General features: G+C 41.3%; 1 pseudogene across 1 annotated transcript; it reads right to left on the reverse strand.

The window, feature by feature from the left end:
- Window positions 1-391: 391 nt before the first annotated feature.
- LOC308416204 (serine/threonine-protein kinase NLK-like) lies at window positions 392-3,720 on the reverse strand (annotated as a pseudogene). The gene is made up of 2 exons: window positions 3,558-3,720; window positions 392-1,924 (listed from the first exon to the last, which is right to left on the reverse strand). The product of its transcript is annotated as a serine/threonine-protein kinase NLK-like (transcript).
- Window positions 3,721-7,142: the final 3,422 nt, after the last annotated feature.

A 7,142-nucleotide genomic window follows, 5' to 3' on the forward strand; every position in this document is an offset into this window, starting at 1 on the left:
GTTTAGGAATGGCTCAAATATCAAAATGTATGATTGTCCTCTGTGTGTGAGTGTATACATGTGAACAATCTTGCTTCATTAAAAATATTAATAATAAAATAAAAACATAAACCCCAAATGCCCAAATCTGGTTCAATTTTCATTTGTTCTGAGGTGAGCCATAACATCTGCACTGAATTCTTTAACCATGTGCAACTCTGGGGAAAATATTTTTTCTTCTAAAAGACTAGTAACATTTCTAAATAGTATTCATATCCTACAAGTATTGGTTGTTAATTTAAAACTCCATTAGTAAAATTACAGTACAAGCATGATTAACCCTCCAGGATTGCAAATCCCAGACTCCAGTGAAAGCTACATTACATCTTCAGTAGTACAGCATCTTCCACAGTCACTTCCACACCAGAGGAGACAGCGGCATCTCAGATGACTGAGTACAGTGGAACTAATAAAGCTCTTAAAGGCGGCGGACTGCGGGTTGATGCAGAGAGGTACTCTGTTTCCTATCTGCTGTACCAAAATGAACTGGTGGATACTTAATTTAACTTGTTAGACATAGCTAAGGTTCTTCTCAAAACTGTCATTAAATTTGGGGTTGGTGACAGGCTCAAAATCACTGGTATAGACTCTTCCCACCAAGGTGGAAAAGCAGCATTTGCGCATACACGAATGGTATCTCAGCTGCTCTTCATCTAGGTAGGAGTGGACTAAGGCATCCTTAGTGGATATTCTTTTTGATGGATCAAATATCAACATCCTGGAAAGCAGGTGAACGACTTCATGCGTGGCCTGGCTGGATAGGGTATAAAGTACAGGGTGAGATGACTGTTTATGAGGACCCCTGAGTATGTGTGCCTTAGCACCTTCACAAGCTCTTTGCTTCCAGTGATGGCATGCCAACAGATCTGTGATCAAATCCAACTGCTGAATGGGACTCTGCACCTGAAACAATATTCTTCAGCCCAGTAGTTCTGCAAAGATGCACCCGACAGACCAGATGTCAAAAGCATTGCTATAATGGAAGCTGCCCGTCAGGATCTCCGGAGTCCGGTAATACTGAGTAACAACTTCTTGGGTCATATGACAGGATTCACCCAATTCTTCTACTCTAGCCAATCCAAAATCACAAATCTTTAGTACACAGTTGCTGTTCACAAGGAGATTCCCTGGTTTAATGTCTTGATGTAAAATGCCAACAGAATGGAGATATTTCAAACCTCGCAAAATCTGATAAAGAAAAACTTTGACATGATCTGAGCTGAGTGACTGAGGAGAGACGATAATTTTATGTAGGTCACTGTTCATCAATTCTGTGACATCATATATTTCTTCAAAATAGTCAATGTGTGGAGGCTGGAGTATGTCGAGGGCAGAGAGTACATTATCATGTTTAAAAAAAAAAAAAAACACAACAGCTGCAATTTCTGGAAGACTCTTCTGCAAGAGACCAGATTCTGGAAGACATTGGGCATCTTTGTGAGTGTTACTCTCTTTCCACCTCTTGGATCTGTTACTAACCAGACAACACCAAAGGCTCCATGTCCAATAGGTCTATCCGGCTCAATGTCCAGCTGCTGTTGTGGATGATGCAAGTGCTGATGATGGTGCGCCTTAACCGTAACAGCTGCAGCAGCCTGTACCCAGCTGGGGCTGCTGCAGGGGATGGAAATATGGCTGCTGTTGCCCAGTGTTTAACCTGTCTGCGGCTGCCGCAGCTGTGGAAGACGTATGCTGCTGTACTGGGTGTATAGCAGCAGCCGACCCCTGATGAAGGTGGTGTTGAGGATGGTGGTGGTGGTGAAGGTGAGGAGGAGGAAGGTTTGAAAGGTGGTGATGGTGGTGGTGGTGATCTGCTGCTGCTGCAGATGTTCTGCCGTTGTAAGCTGCTATCATTTTAAGTTGGCTCTTGTGCCACAAAGAGACACTCAAAAAAAAAAATGCCCTGATTGGAAAGCAAACTGGGTCAAGCTGTCATTTTGGCCATTTAAAAACAAGAAGAAAAACCACTCACTCCACTTCAATAAACACAGAGCAGAACTGGTTTTATGTCTTCATCAGTCAATCCAGACAAGTTTGAAGATCTGGGAAGTTGGATTTTTTTTTTTTTTTTTTTTTTTTTTTGGTGTGTGTGGAAGGGTGTGGGTTGTCAAAAAAAGTTAATAATATATAATAAGAAGAATAAAGAGAGAAAAAGAAAAAGGGAAAAGGGCTTCTTTCCCCCAGAATTCCTACCACAGGTGGATACTAAAACTCCATTCTTAATGGGGGCAGGGGGTGTAGGTTCCAACTTTAATTGTGGGAATAAAGGTCAAACCTCCTGAACCCCTGAACTTCACACACAAAAAGGATTTGCTAACATGCCACCCTTGGAACTTTGTGAGAGGGTTGACTCATCTACCCCTTACATTCCCACATCCACATCCTTTTCTAAATGTAGGACCCCCTTTCAGGGACTCCCCACTCGAGTCTCAGAACACGGGGTTACCCAATGAAATGTGAGAGACCTTCTTGCTGCAAAAACACGAGATAGTTTAATGATGGAGCTCCGGGCCGATACATATCTCACACAGGAGACAGAGGCATCGACCCTGAACTCAATTAGGGGGACATATTTATAGGGAAAATTACATAAGCAGTTAGCAACAAGCACATAAAAATTTCATTGGTTTATTCAAATTGGCACTCTCTGTCTGTTCTTGGATATAATTCAACTCTAGACCACTCTGTTTTGGGGCACACTGACTTTCATACTTTGTTTCTCTCAGGACTACAAGGCCAGCCCAGACTTTATCAAGTCTAGCTCGTCTGGGTTTGGGCCATTTCTTTAAACAAGTTATTTTGTTCTTAGCCTTGAAGCATACTTGTCCTCAAAGCAGGGTTACTGGGAGCTAACTTGAAACTTTAACTCTTTCACTAAACACTTCCCACCTCCTCAAAAACACATTTAAAAAAATTCCAACCACTCTAAATAAAAAAGATGAGGGAAAATTATCAGGGAAACCAGTTTCTAGCTTCCCTCCTTTCGAACTTTCAGGCCTTCCCACATCTTCCCCTACTCTGAATGACCTGATTGAGGGGGGATTGGGGAGATGTACCAAACTTTCCTGGGAAGAATGAACCAGGGAATGAGGCTGGAGGAAGAGAGTGAGGAGAGGAGGCAACAGGCAGGATAGAAGAGGAGAGGGAGAGAACCCCAACAAAAGTGAAGGGAAGAAGGTGCAGGGAGGGAATGAAAGAGCACTCGGACGCCCAGGTACAGGCAACCACCCAGGAGGAGGTTAGGGTCCCAGGGTCAAAGAATAGGAGCCCCGGAAAGTGGGTAGGGGGCTGTCGGAAGCAGGCTGACTCCTGCCTCCGTCACTGCAGGCTGCTTGTGCTGAGGAGGGTTGGGGAAGAGAGCAGGTGGGTCCCCTGTGCGACAGCCCTGCCGGGCTCAAGGCTGCTCCGTCTCCCACCTCCCCCCATCCGGCTTCCGTGCCCATGGTTGTTTTCTCCACAGCCACTGTGACCGCTTTTTATTCAGCCGCCGGTGCTGGTGCCGCCTCGGCGGGACTCACCTCCCCTAGCAAAGCCGGATAGAGGGTGAGGTTTTATAAACTTTGTCTTGAAAGTACAATCTTTTCTGACTTGTTCTCCAGGAGCCTTCTGACTGGAGATGAGAGCCCACCAGCACTGCAGAAGCTGACAATTCAGATTCTGCTGAGATGAGGCTTTGCTCATGTCCTCTCTGCAGGAACTTCCCCCTGGGCTCTTCCCAGCACTGCTGAAGAAGGCCCGCACTGGCAGATACAAAACGCTTGTGAAGGCAATGGTGGCCTCCTGGTCATTTTCCTGTCTGCCTGTGGGAGCACTGATGAAGACACCTAACCTGGAAACTTTGCAGACTGTGTTAGGTGGAGTAGAGATGTGACTAACAAGAGATTTTCACTCCAGGTATGCAACAACTAAGGACTATAGAAGGGAGCATGTGGAGTACACAGCAGAGAATTTCAGGGAGGTTGGCTTGGTTTTAATTGGATCAGATGCTTTCGATAGCATCATCGTACATGAATTCTTGAAATCCACCATTTACTTGTACTGAGGACAGTTGGATATAGCTTAGAGTTGAATGTGTAATAAAGAAGATGTAGCCTCACAGTAGAACAGGCCTATACCTGACTGGAATCATAGAGGCTGAGCTTGACACGGGGACCAGTCAGATGAACTGTGGGAACAGGGGGCTTGTGGAGTCAGACAACTTGATAAATTTGAGGGAATCCTGCCAGGACAGATTATCTAAATGCTTTCTCCTGGTCTTGTAAAGTTTGTTCTTCATTGAAATCTTTAGTAATAAATATAACAGGTCTTTTTGTGGAAGTCATTATTGTTATCTGAGTGGATTTAAGTGTCTAAATTTAAAGACTTTGGCAAAAAAGGCCCTCTGGAGAGACTCATAATGATCACTGCGATGCCAGGCCTGTCACAATCCAAAATATTGGATAGGTGGATAAAGTTATCAGCTAAGATGGTTCACATATGGACATGTAGTTTGTACCGTGGTACAGAAGTCATCAAAATAACCTCTATGTCTCTTACACTCCTTTTCTTTAATCCCCAAAACCTTGTTTTCCTGTCTGCCTGTCAACTTAACTGGTCTCTTGCCTGGAACCTGTGAATATCCTGGCAATTTGGTCACAATAAACTTTTTTTCTAGCTGTTAAAACAAATAAACAGAAAAATTATTATTCACATTTTAAGAGCATAAACTCCTTTAGAAAAAGACCACAGTTTGGTTTCAGAACTAACATCTTTAGGTGGTTCTCGGCTGTAACTCAGGATTCAGTTTCTTCAGGCCCATTTCTTCAGGCCTTTGTGGATACCAGCTTTTACATGCACAATATGCATAGCACATATGCATATACACCTAATTGATTAAGACTTGGAAGAAAACCCTTCATTTCAAAATCTATTTATTTAAAATGGAGCTATTCAGTAGCAGGGTGCAAGCTTGACTTTTGTGTTGCTCCAATGTTATCCCCACACACCACACAGTCAAGAGAGTATGTGGAGATTTAGGTGTGTCCACTGAGCTACTTGGTGAGCAATAGCCTATTTTGCTCTGGGCTCCAGTTCCATCCTGCTCTATGGATGAGTGAGAGAATACTAGGAATTTTTAGTAGGACAATATCTTCTATTGATCTATCTATCTATCTATCTATCTATCTATCTATTTATCTATCTATCTATCTAGATGATCTATGAGGCCAGAATCATGAAGACACGACCACACAACGACTCAACAAAAAGATAAAGAGAAAATATCAAACCAAATTTTTATATAAATATCAATGGAAAATACTCAAAATAATACTGGTAAAACACATCTAAGAACACATCAAAAATATCATCAGTTCTGAACTAGTAGGATTCATCCCAGTGATGCATGAATGGTTCAACATAAAAAAATACAGCAGTATAATGAACCATATAATCAAACAGAAAAAAAAAGGCCACATCTTCACTAAGCAGAGTGATATCATCACTCTGTCAAATACAGGGCTCATGTGGCTCTCCCATTCTTTAGGCTGTCATTGGCCTGCTTATGCACTCATTTACTCTATAGAAGCTCTTTAGTTTCATCAAGTCCCATTATTAATTACTCAATTTATTGCACGTGCTACAGGTTTCTGTTCAGGAAGTTATGTCCTGTGTCAACATGTTCAAGGCTAATACCCTACTTTCTTTTTCACTAAATGTTGTGTATCCACTTCTATGGTGAGGTCTTTGACCAAGTGGAATTGAGAAATTAGAGCCTGATAAGTATAGAACTTGCTTTCGTCTACATGTCGACGTTACTTTAGAGAGGCACCATTTGTTGATATTGCTTTTTGAACCCAATGTCTCTTTTGGCATCCCTGTTAAAAACTTTGTGTCCAAGGGTGATTGTTGTGTGGGCTTATTTCTGGGTCTTCAGTTGTATTCAATTGATCATCACATGTGTTTTTCTCCAAATACCATGCAGTTTTTATTATACAATGGCTATATAGTACAACTTGAGATCAGAGAGATATAGAAGGAGGTGTCCTCTTTCTACAGATGAATAGCTCAGAAAAGCAGGAGAAGCTAATTGAATGAGTACAAACATGTTATCCTTCCTGAGAGAATTTTGGTTCTGAGGACTACTGTTGGTAAAATGTAAAACAAGTGTGGTAGAAGATGTTTTGTAGTCACTGTGAATCTTTGCCCTAGACATTCATTTGAAAATAGCTGAATATCAAATAATCTCAAATTATGCTTCTGGAAAATCACATCTGTTCATGATTCTACTTCTTTCCAGAGTGAAGCCTTGCAATACAGTAACGAGGACCAAAAAAAAAAAAAAAAAACAACAACAACAACAGAAGAAAATAAAACAAGCAAAAAACCACACTCAGTTTATAGTTGCTAAGCCAATAACATTAAAAAAACACCAAAAATCAAAAAAACAAAAACCTCTATCTACTCATTAAGTCTGTATTTTACTAAACAGTAAAAAATGTACAGAAGAAATCTTTTTTTGTCATTATATTATATTCATAAAACAGGGTATAATTGATTATTTGAGGGCAGTTAAAGAGAAAAAAAAATGTAGATTACAACAAAGTTTTAAAATACAATTATTTGTTCCATTAGGTGATTTAGGATACTTAACAAAATTCTGTCTTATGTTGAGGTCCTTCATATAACATTAATCACTGAGCATTTAGATACCCAGAAAAATGTGACCCATAGTCATGTGGCAGGCAGGATGGATGCAGCAGTCCATGTTTGTTATCTCAGCACTTAGGAAGTGGAGGCACAATCAATAAGAAAAACAAGAATTCTGGCCCATCAGGTTGTGGGGGATCAGCACTTTGGAACATTTGTTCCTCCTTCAGAGGAGAAAAGTTTTGTTTCTTGCCCCAGGCCAGACAGCTCCCAACTGCCTAACTCTACCCTAAGGACCTGACACCTCCAGCCTCCAATGCTTCTAGCACTTGCACTAGAATGATGCCCACTCTCATAGCTAAATGATGAAAAGAAAATTATACAACACTTTTCAAGAGTAATAGGTTACCTGGCAACTTGGAAAAGAAAGATACAAAGCAGAGTGAATTCTGTGACTTTATTCAGATACATTTCCC

The sequence above is a fragment of the Micromys minutus genome (genome assembly GCF_963924665.1).
Source record: "Micromys minutus genome assembly, contig: SCAFFOLD_145, whole genome shotgun sequence".
Lineage (NCBI taxonomy): Eukaryota > Metazoa > Chordata > Mammalia > Rodentia > Muridae > Micromys > Micromys minutus.